At 37.2% G+C, this 25793-nt stretch overlaps 1 protein-coding gene across 1 annotated transcript in view; it reads left to right on the top strand.

The window, feature by feature from the left end:
* Positions 1-25793, top strand: part of Lrba (LPS responsive beige-like anchor protein) — a 543225-nt gene that overhangs the window by 18609 nt on the left and 498823 nt on the right. The window lies entirely within an intron of this gene.

Below are 25793 nucleotides of genomic sequence, written 5' to 3'. Positions count from 1 at the left end.
TGTATGAGTTTGTGTTCTGTGGGTTTTAATTTATGAATATGGCTTGAGATGTGAGTTTAAAATGAGTTCCTCCTGTCTGGATTGGAGTTTGCTCTGTTGTGGTCCAGGTTGGTACCACCCTTGAAACGGAAGTTTCAGTTTGAGTGGTTCTAGATTGCACGGGTGGGTTCTGTCCTCAGATTGGCTGAGAGCAAGCATAGCAAATGCTTCCCATGCCGGTCTGCTGTGACTTTCCTCTCTTCAGTTGGCCCACTGAGTGCTGCCTTTCAGATGGCTCACCTTGCCTGGGTTCCAGCTTTGCGTCCTTTCCTCTCTCTCTCATCAGACTAAGTCTGAAGCGTGGGGGGTGGTAGCCCAGAGCAGCTGCTGTCTTCAGTGCTCCCCGAAGCTGCACTGAAGTCCAACCATGCCTGGTTTTGTCAGAAATTTAGCATTTTTGAATTATAAACCAGGAACATTTTTTCTGTACATTTACTGACTGTATTACCAGCATGGATCTGATTTCTTCCCCTAGTTTTCTATATTTGATTCTTTCCTTCGTTTTATTATGGCTTCTGTTTAGACGTCCTCTTATTAAAGAATAATTTTACTACTAGAACAGTTTCTTCTTGTCACTCTCTCTTTGTCCTGCTGTGTTTTTCTTAGCATGACCCATCAGGTGTGTTGTTTGTTGTGTTTTCAATGTTAGAGCTTAGTCACCATGAGAGTGCGGACTATCTTTGTTTGTTATTTTATTGTAGACTCCTAGAAAGAGTATCCGACCATAGTCTGTTCAATAAGTATATGTTGTATGAATACATGTGCTAAATGCTCTAAATATTTACTCATATCTATTCTCGCCTATAGTTAACACCTCCCACCTGCTCCATCTTGAGTGCTGGATCTTAAGCCTAGGGCTTAAGCTTGCCACACCAGTGCTTTATTAGACTGCTGCACTCCCAGCCTCAGATTATTAACTTAATCTTCAAAACTCTGGGAAGCAGTGGTGGCGGTGGCAGAGGTGGTGGTGGTGGTGTGAGTATAAAGGCCAAAGGACAACCTTGGGCATTGTTATTAAGGTGCTGTCTACTTTGGAGGCGGGGTCTCTTACTGGCCTAGAGCTCATTAATTATTCTAGGCTTGCCATGGAGCTGAGGATGACCTAGAACGTATCATTTTGCCTGTATCCCCCATCGCTCAATCCCACTCTATTACTTTCTCAAGGTCTCATTTTTCCTAGCCTAGCCTTGAGTTTGCCATGTAAGTGAGGATGACCTTGAACTTCTTACCCTCCTGCTTGTAAGATTTAGTTGTATTTCACCGCACCCGGTTTATTTGTTGCTCGTGATCAAGCATCTAGGCAAGCAAACTACTGAGTGTTGCTTCTTTGTCTCCTCAAATGGCTTTGGATTTAGAATTGTTCCAGGTGGGATTAGACATAACCATGCATGTTTGAGATAGGAACCATAATCTATGCTGCTGATTTGTGCTTGACTTTGTGGATAATTTTTTAACGAGATGAGTGAAATTTGTTTGTAGGGTATGTTTGTCTCATCTTGTGATTTGTATGGATACTCTGTAAATACCTTATCTTTAGTGACACTACAGATATATACACTAAGTTTTTAATACTTTACTGTAACCCCAGTTTGGAGAAAGATTTGGCATGTTTTTATTTAGTTCCTGTCATTATTGGAGTTCTGGAGAAAATACTCTTTTAACTAAAAATTGTAACCTATCGCACAGTGTCTTGGCCTGCAAATCAATGGAACTGTTGCATACTTTATGTTGTTAATTTGTCTGGAAGTACCATGTAATTGATTCTGAATAAAAACAAAACAAGACATAAAACAAACCCTTCCCATGTAAATATGACAATGTGAAAACTTCTATACACCAAAATTTGAAGGATGATTTTGCCTGAGGAATAGTAAAATTTTGACTAATGTGTTTTCAGTTGGCTTCTTTGCTCTCTGCCCCAACAGTGTATATTGTTAGTTGATTGGTTCCTCCTCCTCCTCCTCCTTCTGTGCTAGACCCAGGTGGAGTTCCCACAAAGATTCTTTCTCCTTACCCTCCCTAGGCAGGGAAGAAGTGGTCCCTGGGCCTCCTGTGCTTTCCTTAAAGTGTTCTTTGGGAACTGGACGATTCCTTGCCCTCTAGCCTATAAAACCCCTTCTTTCAGGTTTCAAAAGGTGGGCGGGCAGGTAGGTTTCAAGTTTTCTTTCCTAACATTTTTGCTACCTTCAGTGGAAGGGAAAAAGGTTACCCCGTGGTTGTTGATGTTCACTGGTTGGTTTGGAAGACTTGCTTTACCGGTCTACCCTTCTTATTTACTTCACCACTTACTAACTTTACCAGATCTACCCACATTTTATTTCATATCATGTTTTAGCATCTTTTGATAGTTTAAGGAGGCCGGGGTAGAGTGGAGTTGGTAACATGGCTTATATGCAAAGTGCTCTGACTTCCACAGGTGCACCATAGTATGTGCTCCCCCTGATCCCCAAGGATGTAAATAAAATTCATAGAACCTTACTTCTATATACATGTTTCATATGTATGTACATTCATATATAGCATTGTCTCAACCATGAATAATACCCAAGAGTAGAAAGTAAGATAGAAAACTTTTACTTAAAGCATAGCTTCGCAAGGAACTTTTCTCTATTAAGTTTAATACATATCCAGTAAAAGGGTGTTAAGAAGCTTATGAGAAAAAAAAACCTTCAATTGAAGCTTGAAAACTCTGTAAAGAATTTTAAAAAATATTAAAGTATAATCTGTTAAAGTATAGTAAAATTGACCTGATTTTGAGTGGAGGCTATGACTATATAAAACACATCTACTTTACAAATCTATATGGATTGTATCTGACTTATTGATCAACTGTTACACACTGTTTTATTATTAGTTGTCATGTATGTGATTTAACAATTTTTTGGTACAACATTTTGTTTGGTAGTTAATTTTTTTGAAAAGATTTATTTATTTCATATATATGAGTACATATGAGCTGTCTTCAGACACACCAGAAGAGGGCATCGGATCCCATTACAGATAGTTGTGAGCCACCATGTGGTTGCTGGGAATTGAACTCAGGACCTCTGGAAGAGCAGTCAGTGCTCTTAACTGCTAAGCCATTTCTTTAACCCGCTAGTTAAAAATTTTATACAGACTTGGATGTTGTACTTATAACTAGTTGGAATAAATATGATGTAGTAGAATACTCCCTCCCTTTTTATTTTTTTTAATTTATTTTTTTTTTTGAGACAGGGTCTCATTATGTAGCTCTGACTCTCCTGTAAGTCACTATGTAGAGCAGGCTGTCCTTGAACTCTCAGAAATCAGCCTGTCTCTGATGTATTAATGAAATCAGACTCCCATGTACTGTGTTTAAAAGTATATGTTACCATGTGTGATTGGAATATTTCCTTTTATATTTTTTAAAATTTATGATTTTTTAAATTTATTAAATTATACATCATTACATATAGTATTATATAACATATGCCTAATTATATAACTAAAACATAATATGAAACATGAATTATATTTACTATATAATTATATAATTAATAACATATTTAGTCATTATATTATAATTTAAATTACTGTACTCTGTATGTGCATGTGTAGTGTGTGTACACATTCCATCGTGTCCTTGTGGCAGTAAGGGGACTGCTTTTAGGAGTTGGTTCTTGCCTTCCACTGTGAGCCCCAGCCATTGACTCAGGTTGTCAGGCTTGCACAGCAAGTACTTTTACCTACTGAGCCCGTTTGCTGACCCCCTTTCATATCTTTTATCTTCTAATGAATTTAAGTTGGCTTAGTTCTATTGAAAGTGTAATCGTTCAATTCTAAAAGGATGATTAATAGAGTATGTTTGTTTCCATATTGTAAATAATTTTAGAACATGGCCTAAAGTATGTACCTTTATGTATTTAAAGTAGATGGGGTTATAATATTTACGTATTCATTATACTGAATTAATGTAAAGTTTTTTCCAGTGGAAGGTTATAAAGAAACATTTGGATCACTAAATATCATTCTTGTTACTATCATTCTTATTAATATCATTTTCTCACATAAGGTTGTGCAAATATGCCTGTTAAACCATGTCAGTCTCCAGATTACAATATGTATTAATCAATATTTTTTATCTTGACTACAATTAAAAATATTAAAGTGCAATTTACATTGCCCCAACTAATATAAAATCATTACTTTTACTATTAAATATAGTTACCTGGTAAAGCTTGCCTCATATTAGAATTAAACAAGGATTTATGTTTTAGCTGTGTGCTGGTTAGTTTTTGTCAACTTAACACAACCTTAGTTCTACCTGGGAAGAGAAAACTCTCAACAGAGGAGATTGCCTTCCTCAGATTGGCCCTTTGCATATCATCTTCTTGATTGTTCATTGATGTAGGAGGGCCCACCCATGGGCTGGTGGGCTTGGGCTGACTAAGAAAGGTAGCTGAGCAAGTTAGAGGAAGCAGGCCAGTAAGCAAGGTTCCTCCACAGTCTCTGCTCCAGTTCCTGCCTCTGTTCCTGCACTGAAGTCGTCCCATCCTTGGCTCTCCTAATGGTAACCTACGACTTGTAAGCCATGGTTTGGTTAGTTTTATCAAAGCAACAGAAAAGCAAACTAGGACAAGCTGTTAGTTTATAACATTAGCTTGTTTAGACCTCTTAACAATGAATCTTTCTGAAGACTAAGATAGCCGTGTATACAAATTTGAGTGCTTAAGTATTTGATGTTGTAGGATACCTTTGTTTCCTCTTTTATTGAAAATACACAGACATAGAAAGGAATGGAGTATTGATACTGTACTGTGAATGAACCTTAAAAACATTATGCAAAGTGAAGAAAAAAGCACACACAAAGGCCTTACTTGTACTCATTCTGTCTGTATGAACGACATTTATACTAAATATTCAGAATAAGCAAATCCGTAGTGACAGAAAGTAGGCCCACATAGTTCTAGGTTAGGCAGAGCTGCATAGTGAGACCTGTCTCAGAGACAAATAAACACCTCAAAAATTAGACACTGGTGACAATGTGTACATTTGAATATACTAAAACTCTGAACCGCACAGGTGAATTGTATGGCATGCAGCTCTTATGACATCAAAATCTTACAAAATAGGAAGAGGATGAAGGGCATAGTTTAGAGAGGAGTAATTTAAAACAACAATTTAATTGGACAGAATAGTTCTGTCATTAGGAATTATATACATTTATGTCTACATTTTTCTACTTGAAGACATGTTTTTATACTCTTTTTTTGTTTGTTTGTTTTTTTTTTTTTGTTTTTTTGTTTTTTTCCGGAGCTGAGGACTGAACCCAGGGCCTTGTGCTTGCTAGGCAAGCTCTCTACCACTGAGCTAAATCCCCAACCCTATACTCTTGATATATTTAGAAATTAACATGTATCTACCAGTAAGTATTAATAAATTAAAAGAATGACTAAGTCCGATCAGGGGAAAACTATTACACTTTTTTTTAGATTCCATAAAGTTGTAATCCTCCAGGTTTCAGGTTGGGGTAGCGGGTCATAACTAAGACCTGTTATAATTCTCTGATCTCAAACTTGACAGGTTGGTTCTGTATGTAGGTGAGCCTCACCCTGTCTCAGCTCTGCTGTATTCAGGTTGTTTTGTCAGCAGCAAGGAAGTATTTACTTTAGAGGTTTTTAAAAAATGCACCCAAAGCTGAGGAGGTTTGACTGTGTGTGACTGGGCAGGGCCCTACTCATTACAAAGGCCTCTTTTGTGGGTGGAGGTTTGACAGTCTTGCGCTGTAGCACAGTCTGTCCTTGAACTTGTGGCAATTCTTCTCCCTCAGCCTTCCAAATGCTGGGGTTATAGATGTGTGACCACATCAGGCAAAACATATTATTTTTAATATTGATGGAAAAAAGGAAATAAGTAGCATGGTAGACTTTAATTTTTAACACTTTAGAAAAGAAATTTGGAGGAGATATGGCAATACTGAATCCACTTGTGGTGAACTACTTTTTTGCTGATTTGGAAGTAAACTGAGCAACGTTCCATTTCAGTTCTGTTTCTGTATTTGGTGGTTCAACACATTTAAAGAAAAAAAAAATGTTCACTGAGTCACATGTGCTGGCAGAAATTTGGAATGAGAACTTTTAAAACAAAGTGGAAAAAAGTTCTCAGAACGGATAATTCTTGGAAAATTCTCTTGCGTACTGTTTTCTCAGAGTTGGTAGTTTGCAGCCCTCATTTGAATGAGTGCACAGGTTACAATGTGGGTATTTAGATTGCCTCCCGGCCTGGTGGATTGCCAGGTTTCTTCTGTTACATTCCAGCTCCTGACTCACTCACTTTCCCCGATGAGTACTGTTCTACATCTGGGGCTTCACTGTTCACCCTTTGTCTTCTAGAGCCATTCTTTTGACCTACCTTAATGCTCTTTCTTTAGCTCCTTCTCAAACTAGAAATGTGATGGTAAAAATTACACAAATCGGGCTAGGGAGATGGCTCAGTGGTTAAGAGCACTGACTGCTCTTCCAGAGGTCCTGAGTTCAAATCCCAGCAACCACATGGTGGCTCACAACCATCTGTAATGGGATCTGATGCTCTCTTCTGGTGTCTGAAGACAGCTACAGTGTACTCACATACATAAAATAAATAATATTTAAAAAAATTACACAAATCACAAAGAAATCTTTATATACCTCTGTTCCACGAGTTTATCTTTTTGGCAAATAAAAATCTCAAGTAAACCTTTTAAATTTTTTTTTTTTTCCTTTTTCTTTTTTCCGGGGCTGGGGACCGAACCTTTTAAATTTTAAAGGAGATTTCTCTAAGAGTAAAATTAGATTCTGTCTGAATCATAGTTACTGTAATGTAACCTTTTCCTCCCCCATTTTTTGTTTGTGGCGCCTCTTTTTGTTTGTGGTGGTAGGAATCAAATTTGTGACGGAAGCCCGTGTCAGGCTGACAAAACACAGACATTGTGCATGCAAATACGTGTTCTGTCTCTGAGCGCCATCTCCATCTCCTTGACTATTAATCTTTAAACTTGGTTTTCTATGGTGTACTTGAGATAATACACTGGAGGGATCACCTCTCACAGGTGGAATGCACCTGTGGTCCTAGCTTTTTCAGAGTTTGAGAGGGATTCAAGGCCAGCCTTGGCCATGTGACAGATCTCAGGATTGACAAACCTGCTGAGTCCTGCTTGGCCATGGCAGGAACAGGGTGACATGGTTCCTGTTCCTGGAACAGAGCCAGCAGGTGTGGGCCTTTAGGAGTGTTGATGGCTGCTGGGGGCATAAAACTTGTTTGTGGCACATATATATATGCCACATTCCTCCTTTGAGGAATGTCCTCCCTGCCAACATTAATGACTCCATAATAGAGACAGCAGGAATCCAGGGTGTGGCTAATGTTTCAGCAAAATGGTAGAGCTCTGTGACCTTTAGGACACCCCTTAAGGCTATGGGAAAGAATGCTGAAAACATTAGTTCAAAAATAAATACGTTTCAACTATGCAACATATAAGGATGTAATATGACTTGTATAAGGAGCTTCACAGATCTAAAGAAACAGTGGCAGCTGCACTGTGAGTGAGCCGTCTGGAAAAGCTGTCTCGAGCAGAGCATGGGCCATCAGCCTGTGATCCTCAGTTTGACTTCAAGTCATTTGTTTTCCTCTACCAGATATCCCTTCTTTCAGGAGCCCCTCTCCAAGCTGATGCTGGTCTTTGGCACAAACCTATAAATCCCTCTCTCCAAAGTACTTTAAATTGGCCTGATGATAGCAGAGAATAAATAAATAAAATAGTTTGTAAGAATAAATTGGGAAACTCAGCCTTCACTACATAATGAACTTATGATATGACTAATGAATGAATTTTTGTCATCTAGGAGAGTTACCTGTATACTCTTAGGAAGTGAGGAGTTACATGATTTCTACTAGAAAATCTATAAGGAAGATATTAAGAATAAGAAGGGTCAATAAGATCCGGGCATGGTTTTACTCTCAAAGATAACAAAAGTAGAAAAGCTTATGGAACATCAGAGCAGCGATTCTCAACCAGTTCATGGACCCTTTCATAGGGGTCACCTAACACCATCAGAAAATATGGATATTTACATTATGGCTCATAACAGTAGTAAAATTACTGTTATGAAGTAGCGATGAAAATAATTCTATGGTTGGGGGTTAGTTACTATGACATGAACTGTATTCAGGGGTTACATTAGGAAGGTTTAGAACCACTGCCCTAGAGGACTCTAGAGGAGATGATAAAGGAGGCTCATTTATGTGTTTCGCTTTAGCTTGTAGGTGTGTTCAGTTGTACTTGTGTGAGCAGATTAAAGATTTATCATCTTAAATAACAAATGACAATATATGGGTTATGATTATAAGCATCCTTTGAATACTGAAAGATTTACTAATTATAATAGTGGCAAAGTATTTGAAAATTAAACTGAGAGACAAATTGGATTCATCTTTAAAATCCATTACAAAAAGATAAAAATTAATTTTTGCTAATTAGCTATGGTGATGTTCTTAGCTTAAAATACAGTGTGTCTCCTTACTTCTTTTATTCTTTTAACTGTGAATGAGGAAATAGGATTTATTTGAATGAAATTTGAGTGAAAGTGGGATTTGTGGAAATATGCTCATAATTTTGTGACTAAAAGTGATTTAATTAAAAATGTTCATATTTGAGAAACTGTGAAAACATTGGAGCAAAATTTTCTAATGTTGGTTTTTGTTAAAGAATTATAGTAAAGGGGGCTGGAGAGATGGCTTTGTGGTTAAGAGCACCAACTGCTCTTCCAGAGGTCCTGAGTTCAATTCCTAGCATCCATATGGTGGCTCACAACCATCTGTAATGGGATCTGATGCCTTCTTCTGATGTGTCTGAAGTGAGCTACAGTGTATTCATATATATACAATTAAAAAAAATGAATCTTTAAAAAAAAGAATTATAGTAAAATTTGAACTTGTATTTTTGAAAGAAAATAGCATTTAATGATGAATTTGTAAGAGTAATGGGAAGATACTAATTCTACCAAAACCCGTGAAACCTGTCTTACAGCTGATTTAAATGTTTGTGAACTATTCCTTTTCCTATTCTGTGTTTTCCATTAAATCTAAGTGTGTACTGTATTCTCCTACCAGAGAGAAAGTTTATTTGCTTGTTCAATTACCATATTGCAGTTAAGTACTTGTTTCCTTATGGTTAGAGGTGTGGGGAAGAACTCCAAGAATATACTGTACCTCCTAATTGCTATATCACAAAGTAGACATAGTTCAGACTTTGAGCGTAGCGGGAGGTTTTCAGGTTACATTACACCAATCATTGTGATGTTGGTGATGCTGTCTCATGGAATGTCTATTTAGGTTAGCATTCAGTCAGATACTCCTGGGATCTTCTTGAGTTTCAGCCAGTGTAGTCTCTGTGAACTCAGATAGATGTCTTTTGAACTCAGTAAGGCTTTAGGGGAGCGCCCCTCCCCCCATGATTTGCAAAGTACCTCTAGGAACAAAATTGGGATAATCTTACCTTGTTTCTCATGTTTCAGCCATCCAAGCCCAGGTCCATTTGTTATCTGATGTCTGAAAAGAGTTGTTTTTGAATCTGGTTTAATTCAAACCGGTCATAGCCACTGGCAGATGACCTTTCAGCTTTCTTAAAAATGGGGTCTTGCTTGTATAGCCCAAGGCTGGCCTTAAACTTAGGTTATTCCAGCTCTGGAACTATTAATATATAAGCCTGCTAGTTATATATTAGTGGAACAAATTTGTGTTACATAACAAAATAACATAATTTATAGCTTAAAACCATAGAATCTTACAATATTTCTGCATTAGAAAGAAGCTCGAAGTTCAAAAATCTCATCGCATGTGGCTGGAGAGTTGGCTCAGCCATTAAGAGCATTTGTTGTTCCTGTAGAGGACCCAGCACCCATGTGGTTGCTCATAGCCATCCTCAGCCCCAGTTCCAGGGGATCTGAGTTCTTCTTCTGACCTCTGAGAGTGATAGACACACACGTGTTATGTACATACAGGTAAAACATTCTTATACATAAAATAAAATAATCATTTCTCAAAAAAAAAAAAAAGAAAAACAAAAATTCATATCTTATACCCTTCAGGCTAAAAAGTACTTAAGATTCCTTAGGCTTCCTTTTTTAAAGTTTTTTTTTCCCACCCCACTCTGGGCAGTTCCTCTGGCTCTGTAGACCAGCCCCCAACACCAGCATACAGTGGTACATTGGTATTAAATGACTGCTAGATTAATTTCTGTTCCCAAGTAGGGAAAATGAATGAGAACTGGTCTGTAGCAGTTCTAAAACCCAGCCAGGCTGATGTTGAAAGTAGGTTAGATTTTAAGCTAGGAATAATTTCCCAGGCTTTTGGTCCTGCCTTTAGTTCTTAGATCTTTTATCTGGTTACCTTTCTTTATTTCCCATATGCATTGGCATCTCCCAGCAGAGTGGAAAATCTATTAAAATTGACGAATCTCTTTTGATATATGGCATGTCATTCCAACTGTGGAGTCTCAGCCTTTTTCCCCTGCAGAATTTTTGGAAGTCTAAATGTTTTCTTTATTTTTTCTCCTCCCTCCCTCATTCCCTCCCTCCTCCTCTTCCCCCTCCTCTTCCTCTTCCTCCTCTTCCTCTCCCTCCTCTTTCTCCTCCTCTGTATGTGTGTGGGTGTCTGTCTAGGTGTTCATGCATGTTTTTATATATGCATATGGAAGCCAGAGGTGCCTCTGGTCATTCCTTATGAACTGTCAACTTTGCTTTTTGAAACTGTCTTTCACTGGGGCTGGAGGGGCTCTGAATAAGCTAGACTGATCAGCCAGCGAGTTCCAGGGACCTACCAGTCTAGGCTTCCTCAGTGTTGGAGATTGAACTTTAGTCCCAGTGTTTACTGAGTGAGTTCTTTACCAATTGAGCTTTCCCCCAAATCCATTCCTCTCACTTGGCTCTGTCAGCATGTCTATGATTCTCTAAGCTGAAATGTTTCTGCATATATACTTTCCTTTATCTGAAATGATGATGATGATGATGATAATAATAAATAATTATATTTGTGTTATTATTTTGATAAGGTAGTATGTAGGCCAGGCTCCTTCTGAATTCTGGTCTTGTCTACCACTTCCTTAATGCCGGTATTATGTACATATAGCATCATGCCTGATTTTTATGTGCCACAGGATTGAACCTGGGCTTCATATGTGTGAGGCAAACACTTTACAGTTACGCCTCATCCCTCACTCTAGATTTTATTTTTTGGAGTGGTCTTAATTTCACAACAAAATTGAAGTATATACCTTTGATCTTCTCTATCCTTCCTTTTGTTTTGCAGATGTCTTACTGTTAATTTTGCCCACAGAATATAAATTTTATCCCTAGTTAGTTTTTATTCCATAGCTGCTTGATTAAGTCTGTTGATCATCTCAAGTGTTCATTCTTATATTTGTTCTTTTATGGTTTTTTTCACGGTTGATGGTTAAAGGTAATTCTGGTTAATTTTTAATTTAGTGCCATTAAAGATTGATTGAAGCTGTCACATTTCTGTGTGTACAAGGCTTTATAGTTAGGGTTCTCCTTAGTGACCTCATTAGTATCATGATAATATTCCATCATTTTGTTTTATGTTCATTTAAAAACAGTAAAAAGCATGGCTTTTGAATTTATGAATTCTTACTATTCAAATATCTGAATTATCATGTATAACTGTGTATAACAGTGATGTGTTTCCCTTCCATTCCTATTTCATCTGTGCATACTTTCAGTCAGTGTGTGTCTCTGAATGATAAAGACCTTCCAAACAAAACAATTAAACCACAGTAGCATCAATCATTCTTTTAAAAAAGTGATTTTGTTTTTATGAGTATTTTTGCCTGCATGTATATATGTGTACCACATGTCTGGCTGAGGCCCGTGTGTGCCATTACATACAACACATATTATTTTTTAAAGGAAATTAATAACTCATCTGGTGAATATTTGAACAAATTTTTATTTATAATTAGACATTTTATTTCTATTCTGTGTTCTGTGGGTGCATGATCTATGATTGTTGACATGTATGTGCCATGGCATGTTTGTCATGGTCAGAGGACCACTTTGTGATGTGGATTATGTCCTTTCATTTTAAGTGGGTTTTGGGGATCAGGCTCAAGTCATGGTATCACAGGAGCCTTTACTGTCTCAACAGTTTTGCCTGCCCCTCCCCACTTTTCATGTGTATATGTATGTTCTCTTTGTGTGTGTATGCACTTTTGCATTTGTGTGTGTGTGTGTGTGTTGTGTGTGTGTGTGTGCGCGTGCGCACATGAGCATATATTTGCTTGGATGTGGAGGCCTGAGGTTGATGTGTAGAATCCCAATGGATTGTCCTTTACTTTATCCTTTGAAATAGAGTCTCTGTACCAAGCCCAGAGCTCAGCAATATGGCTGGTGTCTGTAGTTAGCTTGCATTAGGGCTCTCCTGTCACACCCATACAATGTGATCTGGGGAGCTGAACACCCCTCTGTTTGCCCAGCAAGTGGTTTAAGCACTTATCTATTTCTCCCCCATCTTGTTGTTTTAACACATCATCCTGAAGTTACTAGGACAGTATTGATTTTTATATATTTTGCTTCTTTTAAAATACTAGTTTACAATAAGAAAATCTGATTTGATAGCAAAACTGATTTATTGACAAGTCTTTTTTACAATGGCAGATTTTGCTCTTTAAGTTTGTTCATCCTCACACACTGTACAAAGATGCCTGGTTAAACTATTAACTTACAGAAAGTGAATCCATGTAATCCAAACCAAGGGAGAATATGACACTGAAATGCTTCTGTGAGTGTTTGCTATTGTATAAAATTTCAAGTGGGAAGTAACTTCATTGTTTGCTGTGAGACAGTTTACTACGTTCTACTTTGATTCTTTTAGAAAGTGCATTCATTGTGATGGAGAGGCTAGAGAACTTAGGGGAAAAAACCCTTTAAAGTCCTTGCTTTTCTTGAGTAGGAAATCCTTTTACTTAGATGCCAGAGGAAACATGTCTCCTTCCCCATGCTTCTCCTTACAGTCTTCTCAGATCACTGGGCCCAGGGCCTTACACATGCTGGCTAAGTGGACCTCAACCCCACCCTCACCCCACCACAGGCAACCTATTGGTAACAAAAGGGGCTTCGATTATAGTTTTCAAAAGATGCTGAGTTTTTCAAAAGTTTGGTTTATTACTTACATGTAATTTTGTATTTTTCCTAGTTTGACAATTTGCTTCTGTTTATTGTTTACCGTTTCTGTTTCTGCTTCTGTTTATATTTAGTCATTGAGTCATTTTATAGTTCCTCTAGTATTGTTGAAGGTATTTGAATATTGAGTTATATTGAATTAAATATTACAATTCTTTTTGTTGAAACACCATTTTGTTTTGTTTTTTTCTTTTTTAAAGTTAGGGTTCCATGTAGTCTAGGTTTGTTTCCAATTCACTATGGAGTCATAGATGACCTGAACCCCTGTTTATGCTCCCAAGTGTTGAGATTATAAACATGTGCCACCTCTTCTGGCTTTGTTTAAATCATTGTCAATCCTTTAAGTATATGGACACACTTTAAAATTTCTAAAGAAAGTTTCTCATCAAGCTTTACTGAGTATCCTGGCTTCTAAAAACAACACCAGAGTCTAGTTTTATGTGTACTATTTCTAAAGCCAGAGAGATGGTACTCATTCTTTCTTTTTAGATCTCTCTGAAAGTGTCTTTCTCTAGAGGTAAGGTAAGCTAAACTTTGAAAGTTAGGGGGGAGAACAAAGGAGTGGAAAGGTGTCGCTTAGAAACACTCCTGGTGGGGTTGGGGATTTAGCTCAGTGGTAGAGCGCTTGCCTAGGGGAAGCGCAAGGCCCTGGGTTCGGTCCCCAGCTCCAAAAAAAAAAAAAAAAAAAAAAAAAAAAAAAAAAAAAAAAAACACTCCTGGTAGTAAGTAAAGTACTCCAAAGGCATAGCCTTATGACAGACTTTCTCCAGTCAAACCTACCTAATAACTGATCACCTCTAATTTATCCATCTATTGAGGATAAATTACCATCTCTATAATCTTTACCATCTTTATGACCCATTCCATTCAATAGCGCCGCCAGGTGTCACTAACCCTTTACTACATCAGCCTTTGGGAACCACTTAGTATCCATATCATGATAACCAGCAGAAACGTGTAGGGAAAAAGATGGGAGGTGAGGTGTTCTGAAATGTGGCAGGGGGCTGGAGGGATGGCTCAGTGATGAGAACACTTTCTTCTGTAACAGAGGACCTGAGTTTGATTCCCAGACCTACATGACAGCTCACAAGTGTCTGTAATTCTAGTACTAGGTGACTTGATGCGCTCTTCTGATTTCTGTGGATGCTAGGCAAACACATGGTACATAGACATACATGCAGATATAACACCTAGACACATAAAATAATAATACTAAGAAAAATAAATGTGGCAGAGTAGACCAAATGATGGAACATTTACTTTGAAGGTTATGAGGACCTATGGCGGTTTTGTATTGCAGTCACTAAGATAGTAAAATGATATTTTTAAAGATAAGGTATTGGAACTCCCTGAGTAGACTAGAATGTCCTCAAACTCACAGTGATTCTCTTGTCTCTGCATCTGCAGTGCTGAGATTAAAGGTATGCGGCACCATGCCCAGATAAAATGTTCTTGTGAGGCTTTTGGTGATGGTGGTAGTATGGTGCTATAAGAGTTTGGAACCAAATGGGTGGTTTTTGAGTAAGAAATGCTTCTTATGTCCTTGATGTGTTACAGATATTAGCTCTCAGTTACTAAGATCAAACAATCTTTTATTAAAAGTGTTTAGTTGATAGAATTTCATGGAGATCTTATAAGTTCTTGATGAAGGCTTATCTTCCCATGTTGTGTACATTTCAAGGGCATGAGCTGAACTCTGGGTCTTAGTATGAGATGCTCGATGGTGAGGTATTGAGGAAGATTATTAAGTATGAATGCTAGGGTTGGAGGTATTACTTTGTGCTTTGCCTACTATGCCTGAAACTCAAGGTTCAACAGCTGGCCACAAATCAGACAAGGAGGAAGGGGAAGAGGAGGAGACACAAAACACAACACACACACACACACACACACACACACACACACACACACACACACACACACACACTCACACACACCCACACAGATAAATATGTAAAAATCATGAAACAACAAACAAACAAACCCAGAATTTTGAGATATACAGGCTCACTGACTTCAGTGTGCTTTTTTGTGGGAAATATGTTACCGTGTTTCAACTAGATATTGCTATGTTGCTACATTTTTGCACTCTTAGGCAGTTTTCCTCTCTGAGACTACGGAAGAGTTGGGACTATGGATGTGTGCTAGTAAGCTTAGTGTCTTTCCTGTGGTTATAATTAGTTATACTTCCTGAAGCATCCTGATGATTTTTAGCCAGTTTGAGTTATTAAAAATGAAGTATTATATAATAAACAAATATAACTTCATATATTTCATGCCTTTGGTTAGTGAAGGTCACATACTCTACCTTGTAATTGCATCTCAGTTTTCTTTACTATAACTTCCTATCTGGGTCTTTCTAAACTTAAACAGCTCTATTATTTTATAAAATAGAGGCGGCAGAATTTCTCATTGTATGCACAGGGCCATGGCTGAGTCTACTCCTGTTTTCTGTTTCCTTTCATTCATTTGTAACTAGCAATAATACTGCAAAATAATTTAATATTAGGTCACACTTTTGTTGTTGTGTTTATAAGATAAAGCCCTAGTGATGAACTCAGGAGTTGGTTACAGTCATGTACAGGTTTAGTATGCATTACCAAATCATTCTCCTGAGAGTGTCTCTCACCTCAACTCTTAAGTGCCATCTCACTATGTGATATCTGTGACAGTGTCAGCAACCGGTTTTTTTTTTCTTTCTAACTAAAATGACTAGTTAGAAATTTAAATTTGCATTTCTGTGACTGAGTTTAAGTATGTTTCATTGAATTGTTCTATATCCGTTGCCCATATTTATTTAATTACTGGTTTTTAAAAGTACTCATTTTTTTTAAGAACTTGGTTAGAGAGATTGGTCTCTTTTCTCTGATGTCAACAACAGATTGACTGTTTCTTCTTAGAGATGCTGTGGATCAGAGATGTTCCATATTTTAGTATCTTATTAAGCAATTGTCACAGCGGTGAAATATTTTACTGTTTATGATTTTATAACTGTTGATGGATTATGCTAAGTAAACACATTTGAGGAATAAATCTAGTAGGAATCAGTCATAGTTTAATGCACATATAAGAGAGACCTCTTCCCTACAGGGAGTCTCTCTAAAACTCAGAACCTCTTCTAACTTGCTTCCTAGGACTTAAAAATCTATAATGTAAGATGTCAGCACCTCTTAATTTTAGTTATCCCAGGATGTTGTAGTCATGAGTGGCCTCTGTCAACTGAACAGAGAGGGAAGTTCACAAAAGCTTAGAGATTATCCAGTTTTATGTACTTTTTATTTATGAATCAGCAGTGTTTTTCCTTTGTGTATTATTCCCAGAACACAAATAGAAGTATGATCATGTGTTGACAATAAGAAAGCTGAATTTTCTTTTAAGAGATTATTAAGTTAAAAGGCAAAGTAAGGTTTAATGTAAATTTATATGTAAGCTTATACTGTGACTTGGGAGACAACTCAATAATTAACTCATGGGAATCTGGAACTTGGTCTTACAGTGTTATGAACATAGTTCTTCTCATCTCTTTGTCCTCAACAATTAAAATTGAAAAACAATCACATGATCAGGAGCAACTTTGTGCACCAATCATGTAATCCTTTATTTCTTCTTTGTGAGCCAAGCAGCATGTCAGAGCAGAGGCAAACAGGCACATAATCAATGCTTAAGATCTTAAGTTAAAAAGGGCAGAAGTCCCACAGCATGGCAACAGGTTTGCAGATGCCCCCATCATGGTTGTTGAGGTAACAAAGGCCATCAAAGGCTAAAGGAGAGCATGCCTTAGGGCAGTTTCCTGGAATGCATCTTTGTAAACATAACAACTTGCCTGAGATCCAAGTGACTTTGTGAGTGGGAGCTGCAGCTGTGGTCCACTGCAGGACAAGGATTCAGCTATGAAGCTCTAAGTAGGCCCGAGAGCAAAACACTGGCAACTCTCTTATTAGTCCTATGGAGAGATTTAGTCCTAGGGTCTGAGTAGGGTGTCATGGTCGGTCATGCGCTGTACTCTCTGCCAGTCTGGGTGTGTCGGTGTTGGAACAGTGCTGATGTGGAGGCAGGTCTGACCACTGGAGTTTGAAGTAACAGTGTACGTTAGGCACCATAGAAGACTTTTGTCCTCTAGAGAATCCTTTTCTTGATTTTGAGTATTTTAGACCATCCAACCTTATGCTATCCTTCCACTCAAATGTTTAAAGATTTTTGTTTTCCTGCAATATTTTGATATATATTTAGTTTTTTCCATGTTAGAGAGTGAACTCTGTAACTTTAATTTTTTTCAAAACCCATTTTTAATGATGGTTCTAAAATGCTTTAACCTGCCTTCTAGCCCACCACCACCAGAGGTAGTGGGAAAGAAAGGACACAGGGGAAATAGACCTGTTTAGAAATGGTTCTTTGGAGCAATTCCCATCTGTGTTGTCTGGAAATTGACAGTTCAGTTCACAAGTCAGCAGTAGCAGCAGCTCGATCCACTCGCAAACATTTTCTGGATGTATCAGCAGCCTAGTTCGATTTAGCAAACATGAATCAGCAGGAGTGGCACTATCTAGCAGACTTAGCCAGGCCTCAGCACAAGTCATAAGAAGGGACCAGCAGGAATAAAAAATCTTAGTGTCTTGAGATGACTTTTAAGAGGAAACACAAAAAAGCCATATTGCATAGTGGTGGGGTACATGGACTTTGGAGCTAGCATGCCTTGGTTTTATTTCTAACAGCAGTATTTTCTGGTTCTGAAATCTTGTACATCTCTTTGTGTATGCCTCACTTCCTTGAAATAAGAGTGGTACAGTAAATTTATGTATTTTGTAGAATAGTAAATGAGTTAATATATATAAACTCTTAGTTCTTGATACATAGAAAGTGTTTTAACATTACTTTTAGTATGGTTATTTTTCTTCTATTTTTGGTCTATTTGTGGACTTTCTATTCTCATTCATATCTAGCTGACATTCATGTGTAAGCATTACACTTTAAACAATCCTGTTTTGGTTTATGCTTTACTCTTACTTTCCCATTGCTCCTCTTTTTTTCCCCCATGTTTCCTGGCTATTCTTGCTTTGATTACTTTTTCCAAAGACAGTCTATTTAATTTATTTTCTACTTCCAATAGAAAGAAAAAGGCAGAAAATTAAAAAAAATGTAATATTCTTTGCTTTTGAAAAGAAAATATTATTTATTTGATGTATATAAGTACACTGTGGCTGTCTTCAGACACACCAGAAGAGGGCATCAGATCCCATCACAGATGGCTGTGAGCCACCATGTGGTTGCTGGGATTTGAACTCAGGACCTCTGAAAGAGCAACCAGTGGTCTTAACTGCTAAGCCATCTCTCCAGTTCTCTTTGCTTTTTAAATTCATTTTCTGCAACTGCTAACCCCTTTGAAGTTAATAATTTCTCCATTTATTTTTCTAATCTTTGTCTTTTTTTGTGGTGAAACTCTTGTCATGAACTTTATTAATGGGTGTAGACTTTCTGTTTTATCCTAGTGTGCTTGGGTATTGTGGCTGTCTTAACAGTATTTCTAGGTTATTCTTATGCTTGAACATTTTTAGATATTGGTGAGGATTAAGACTAAAAATATAAATTATTTTCTTTCTTTTCTTTTCTTTTCTTTTTTTCGGAGCTGGGGACCGAACCCAGGACCTTCACTTGCTAGGCAAGCGCTCTACCACTGAGCTAAATCCCCAACCCCTAAATTATTTTCAAGAGACATTTTCTTTCTTTCTTTCTTTCTTTCTTTCTTTCTTTCTTTCTTTCTTTCTTTCTTTCTTTCTTTCTTTCTTAAGAGAAATTGTATAGTGATTCAAGAATGCATTCTGGGAATGCTGCTGTTTAAGGTATCTGAAGTGTAGAGATTAGGTTGTCATCAAAAGTTTATTAGTAGTTATTGCAAGAAATAATTGTATTTATTCACTAAAGGACCTTAGTTCAGAAAACTGAAAACTTGAGGATGGGGAGGTGGTTCAGTAGTTAGAATCAGTTGCTGTTCTGGGATCCAGGTTTGGTTCCTAGTGCCCACACTGGTGGTTCACCGTTGTCAGTAGCTCTAGTTCTATGGTTCTGGTACCCTTTGCTGGCCTGTGCAGGCACTGCATGCTTGTGATGCAGGTATATTCATTCCGGCAAAACTCTCATACATATAAGAATTAAAGCAATGTTATGTTTATAACTTCTTTGGAATGTCTCAATAGTATTTTTTCCCTCAAGTGTAGACTTAAAACAATTAAACTTTTCTTCTTGATTATTCTCTTATCCAACAACACATTCTTGGGTTACAGTTTTATTTTGCTTATTTGTAATTAATGAACCAGCTAATTAATTTGATTTTTTGAGACAGGTACTGTCCACAGCTGGCCTTGAACTTGCTATGTGGTTGAAACTGGCCTAAAATTTCTGCTCCCTCTGCCTTCACCTCCCAAGTGCTAGAATTGCAGGTGTACAGTACCACACCCAGCTTCATGTATTTTAAAAGTATTGGATGAGTTTATTTATTGAAGAACCTGGAACTTGTGACATTTCATAGTGTTTCTGTGTGGATTTTGTTCATTGAATGCTCATGATGTATTAAACATGTCCTGAGGTCCTTTGTATTTCCTGCATTTGGCAGCACGAGCTAGAGCCTTAGTCAGACTCAGCTTCCATTCCTGTAACTAGACTGTAGGTGGTGCTGTGTTCTTTCACTGGAAGCAATTATGCCTGTTTTCTCTGTGTGGGTGATGTTATCGGCCCTGGTATTCACTATCTAAATGCATTTATTTGCTTGCATCTAAAAAAACAAAAATAACAAAAAATGTTGATAGTGACTGTCTTTGTCTCTCTTTCTCTCTCTCTTCTGTGGTGTGTGTTTATATTTAACTTAAACCTTTCAATGAAGAAATATTTGTTTGCCTAGTGGTATGGTCACCTGTGTACATTTATAGAAGGCAGAATAAATGCATAATTCTTTTCCTTAACTTACTAATTTTTACAGTAGCAGATACTTCTGCTTTACACTTTTTTAGGGCTATGGTTCTCAAGGGTTGCATATCAAGTACCCTGCACATCAGGTATTGACATTACAATTCATAACAGTAGCAACATTACAGTAAGGAACTGACAATGAAAATAATTTTATCTTTGGGAGTCACCATAGCATGAGAAAGTGTATTAAAGGGTTGCAGCGTTTGGAAGGTTGAGAACTACTGCCTCAGAGGAAACCAGTGAGTTTGTTCTTGTGATTTAGAAATCATGGACAAATGGATGATTGCCGTGGTTCTCGTCCCTGAACTAGATTGCCGTGTCTTTGGTCAATAGGGTATTCTCTAGATTGGCTCTTGAGTCTTTTTGTCAGAGCCTTTGTGATTTGATTATATTCCTGCTATTGTGTATGGCAAGATGATTTAAGCTCAGTTTTTCATGATTGCCCTTGGTCAGCAGTGCTATTCAGGACTTCAGTCTGGGTCCCATGCACAGTCGTCATTACTGTGTTGGTTATCGCTCCTGCAGTTTTCACTACGCATGTTTTTAAATGATGCCAATTACAATTTTATGTATTGAAGTGTGTGTGTGCGTGCGTGTGTGTACGTAGATAGATCCAAAGATTAATTATCTTCTGAGTTCCTAGTGATATTTCTGTAAGAGGTTAGTTGTTCTGACCCTTACAGGTTGAGCACGTTCTTTTCTATATCTACCTGAAGTGTTTTCATCATGAAAGGCTGTCAGATCTTGGCAAGTGCATTTCTTGTGTTTATGGAGATGATCATAGGATTGTCCCTTCATGTTATTCATGCAGTATATAATTTATTGCTTTTTCTGTATGTACATATGTATGTGTGTGCACAAGTATGTTTGTTTGAGTGTGCAGGTGCCTGTGCATGCTTATGTGGGTGGAGGCCAGAGCTCAACCTTGTATGTTGCTCTCATCCACTGTCTTATTTTTTGTTGGTTTTTGACCCATGTTTCCTCACTGGCCTGCAACTCTTCACATGGCTTAGGCTGCTTGGCCAGCAAGCCCCAGGGATCCAGTTGTCTTTGCCTCTCCAGGGCTGCCATTAAAGCTATGCCACTTTATTTGGCCTTTTTAGTTTGTGGGTTCTGGGCCTTGAACCTAGGTCCTAGGTATTTTACTGACAGAGGCATCTGTATAGCCCCGTATTTATTAATTTTGATATGTTAAACTAAACTTATGTTTCTAGAAAAATATGGTTTGCTTATTGTACAGAATTACTTTTCTATGTTGCTAATATTTTCGTCCTCATGTGTCAGTGCTGTCTCCTGTACGTCGTTATGTCTAGTCCAAGGGTAGCACTGGCCTCAGTGACTGAGCTGGGCAGTTCTCTCTCAGTGCTTCGGAGGAGTTTGTGAGGAATTACACTAGTTCATTTTTTAACAGAAACCATCAGAGCTCCAGCCTTACTTTTTGAGTTGATTTTTGATTACTGTCTCTTTATTTGTTGCTAGTCTATTTACATTTTCTCTTCTAGAACCAGTTTCAGGAATAAGTGGCTTTCTAGGAATTTGTTTCTTTTATCTCAGTTGTTATTTTTGATATACAGCTGTTCAGAGTATTCCTTTGTAACTTTTTTTATTCTGTAAGGTTGTTAGTAATGTGCTCTCTTTCATTTCTGATTTTAATGGTTTGAGTCTTCATTTTTCTTGATCAATCACACTAAATTTTATCAATGTTTTTCTCTTTCTTTTTTGAGACAGGGTCTTATTTGACTTGAACTTGAGAGTTCTTTAGATAGTGTTGTGAAATATTTGGTTGTCAAATATAGTCTGCAGTTTACCATTTTATTCATTTTATATATTTATACACACATACATATGTGTGTATGTACATATGTATGTGTGTATATATATTTATTTAAAAAATTTTTTTATAAAGTCTGATTCATTAGTTTTCTCCAGGGAATGAGCTTTTGGGTCTGAAGTCTAAGATATAAACAGTTCATACTTTGTGGACATAACATTATTCTTTTATGTTTGCCAAATTTTACTGTTCTTTAAAATAAGACTTCAGATTAGTAACTATAAAATTAACAATACATTTCAAAGTAACTTGGAAGCATTGAGGGACTGGAAGGTTGAATGATAATAGTGGTGGGACGCTTGAACAATAGGAATATTAGGTAGTATGTGATTTTACAGCTATAGACACAGACACACAGTATTGAGGTGATTGATTTGACTATGGGGTATATGACCGTTTGCTATCTCTCATATCCTGTGGTGTTTCAGTCCATGTAATGTAAGTTCAGTGGACTTCTGACTACTTGTCACCAGTGACAGATTTCTGATTTTTAAAATATGACAGTGTTATAAATCACTAGTTTGCTAGATTGAACCAGTAATCTATTAAAGAACACGGCTGTATTTACTGTAGATAAATGCAAATTTAAAAAGGTTCTGTGTATGAAGGTTTAAATGATTTATTATCCTTCAGTGAATTCCTGAGTCTGAAGTTATGTAATGGATTTAGAAAATTTCATTTCCTGTTTGAAGGTTTAAATTTACATATTTTTCTCTAATGCAAGTATTGGAGCTTAGTCAATTGAATATATAGTAAAACTCTCTGACAATACTATTGCTTAATTTTTGGGGGGTTATATTACAATGTCAACTCTTTTAAATATATAGGGTGATTAAATACACTTACTTTTCTTGGGGGGGATAGAGATTGAGAAAGAATTAAAGAAATGGAATCTCTAAATGGCTAAAGAATTTGTGTTCACATGAGCTTTATCTTTAAATTGGCTTCTTTCTTTTTGATCAAGTTGCAATTCATATAGGTTTTAATATGAATTTTCTTTTCAATAGTAGCTAACCAGCAGAACAGTTAAACTTATGACAAGTTCTCAGTCCACATAGTTGTGTTGTCTTGTATTGTTTTGAGACAGTCATTTCAGTTGCACCACCAGAACATAGCTTGTATGTTTATTTACTTGTTTCTTTCTAAGGCTGGCCCTTGTGTTATAGCCCAGGGTGCCTTGAACTTGTGATTCTCCTGCCCCATGCTCGCCACTGCTAGGATTATAGGTTTCATACCTAGTTCTACTTATTTTAAATCCTTTTTTTTTTTTTAAGATTTATTCATTTATTATATAAGGCACTGTATCTGTCCTCAGACACACCAGAAGAGGGCATGGGATCTCTTTACAGATGGTTGTGAGCCACCATGTGGTTGCTGGGAATTGAACTCATGACCTCTGGAAGAGCAGTCAGTGCTCTTAACCGCTGAGCCATCTCTCCAGCCCCCTACTTATTTTAAAATTGAACTTTTTGTCTCAAGACATTTTCAGAGTCACATGTAGTTGAAAAAATTAAGAAGAGAAATCCTATCTTCTTCATCTACTTCCCTCCAATATGAAAGTCTTACTAAAACACTGTAGTGATATAATCAAGATAAACTTTCCAGTACACATGGATGTCTCCTCATGTCTTCCTAGCCGTGCCTCTTTCTTGTGCTGCACCGCATTGGAACTGCTGAAAACCACCAATCTTTTTTTTCTTTATTATTTTACCAGATGAAGAATTGTATATAAATGGAATAGTATGAATTGCTGTTTTACTAATCTAGTACAATATTCTGAAGATTGGTTTAGATTGTTGTGTTATCAGGTGTCTATTCCTGTCTATTATTATATAGTAGGTAAGGTGAAGGTCTGTTTTCCAGGCAGTTTTCTATTTTGAGCCTATTAATGAGAAAATAGCTATAAATATTCATGTTATATATATTTTTCCTTTGGTACAAGAATTCATTTTTCTCAGAATAATGCAAGGTATGCATTTGGTAACTCAAATAGTAGTGGTATTTTTTTTTTTTATTAACTTGAGTATTTCTTATATACATTTCGAGTGTTATTCCCTTTCCTGGTTTCCGGGCAAACATCCCCCTCCCCCCTCCCCTTCCTTATGGTGTTCCCCTCCCCACCCTCCCCTCATTGCCGCCCTCCCCCCAACAGTCTAGTTCACTGGGGGTTCAGTCTTAGCAGGACCCAGGGCTTCCCCTTCCACTGGTGCTCTTACTAGGATATTCATTGCTACCTATGAGGTCAGAGTCCAGGGTCAGTCCATGTATAGCCTTTAGGTAGTGGCTTAGTCCCTGGAAGCTCTGGTTGCTTGGCTTTGTTGTACATATGGGGTCTTGAGCCCCTTCAAGCTCTTCCAGCTCTTTCTCTGATTCCTTCAACGGGGGTCCTATTCTCAGTTTATATTTTATTTTTGAAAGAAATTACTGGACTGTTTCTACAGTGACTGTGCCATTCACACCCCAGCAGCAACATATGAGTAATTCAGTTTCTCCATAGCTTCATTAGAAATTGATGTTACTGTTTTTATTTTAGTCATGTTGATTAATGTGTCCTGACACCTATTTGTGGTTTGAATTTCCTTAATATCTAGTAATGTTGAACTTTTTTCATATGCTCATGTGTTTTTTTGTTTTGTTTTGTTTTGTTTTTTGTGTGTGTGTCGTGTTGTCTGTGGAGTATGTTCTGTTCTTTAGTTTATTATTTAGTTTTTTCCTGCTATTGAATTTGAGAGTTCTTTGTAGCTATTAATATCCTTCTCTCAAATGTTTGGTTTACAAATACAGTCTGTGTATAGATTGTTATTTTGTAAGCAATAGTTTGTAATCTTTGATAAAGCCTAATTCATGTTTTTCCCATTTAATTTGCTTCTGGGTGTGAAGCCTAAGAACTCCTAAATTAGCCCTGAGAATTTTCCTTTGTTGTTTTCCTAAATTTTTATCCTGTACATTTCAGCCTGTGATCGTGTTAAGCTGTTTTGGGTTAGGGGTTGGAAGCATTTTGTTTGCTTTTTGATGTCTAATCGCTGCAGGCTCTGCTGAAAAGATTGTCACCATTAAGGTGCTTTTTACATCTGTGTCCAAGCTCAGCTGGAATGGTGCGCTTCTGAATTTTGTTCTGTTCCACGGATTTATATGTCTGTCCTCCTGATAACTCCTCATGGTATTGATCACTGTAGCTATGTAGAAACCTGGAATTAGCTAGGCAGATTCCTCCCACTTTTTCTTTTTTAAGATTGTTTTTCTGTTCTTGTTCATTTCCTTCTATATAAATCTTACAATACTTATTTTGTCTATCTGTAGAAATCTTTTGGAAATTTATGATAGAAACTGTTAATGAACCTATATCACTTTGGGAAGTGTTGATTTGTATAAATATATACCTGTTCTCCATTTATTGATATTTAACACCCTACTTCTACATGTTTTGGTGGTTTTTATGGCTGAATTGGTTTTATATATCTAGTAGTTGTAAATGTTGCCTTTCAGTTTCATTGCCAGTGTTGTTATTGTTTTTTTTTTAAATTTTATTGTTTTTTTGTGAATTTCCTGTTGTGCACCTGCTCTCACTCATCCCTTCCTCCCAGTGTAGTGGCTGTCTACCCTCGCAACCTCCCTCTGAACAGAATAAAAAAAAATCTCACTGTGGAAGCTGTAGTGTGTCACAATGTCCGCCACAATATACACTTTGGTCTGCACTGTTTTACTTGTGAATGTTCATTGCAATTACTCGTTGGTCTGGTAGGAAGCCTCTGGATTCTGCTACTCTATTA

Source organism: Rattus rattus, chromosome 3 (genome assembly GCF_011064425.1).
Source record: "Rattus rattus isolate New Zealand chromosome 3, Rrattus_CSIRO_v1, whole genome shotgun sequence".
Classification (NCBI taxonomy): Eukaryota; Metazoa; Chordata; class Mammalia; order Rodentia; family Muridae; genus Rattus; species Rattus rattus.
Note: the sequence above shows the minus strand (reverse complement) of the source record. Positions and strands in the feature narration are given on the sequence as shown.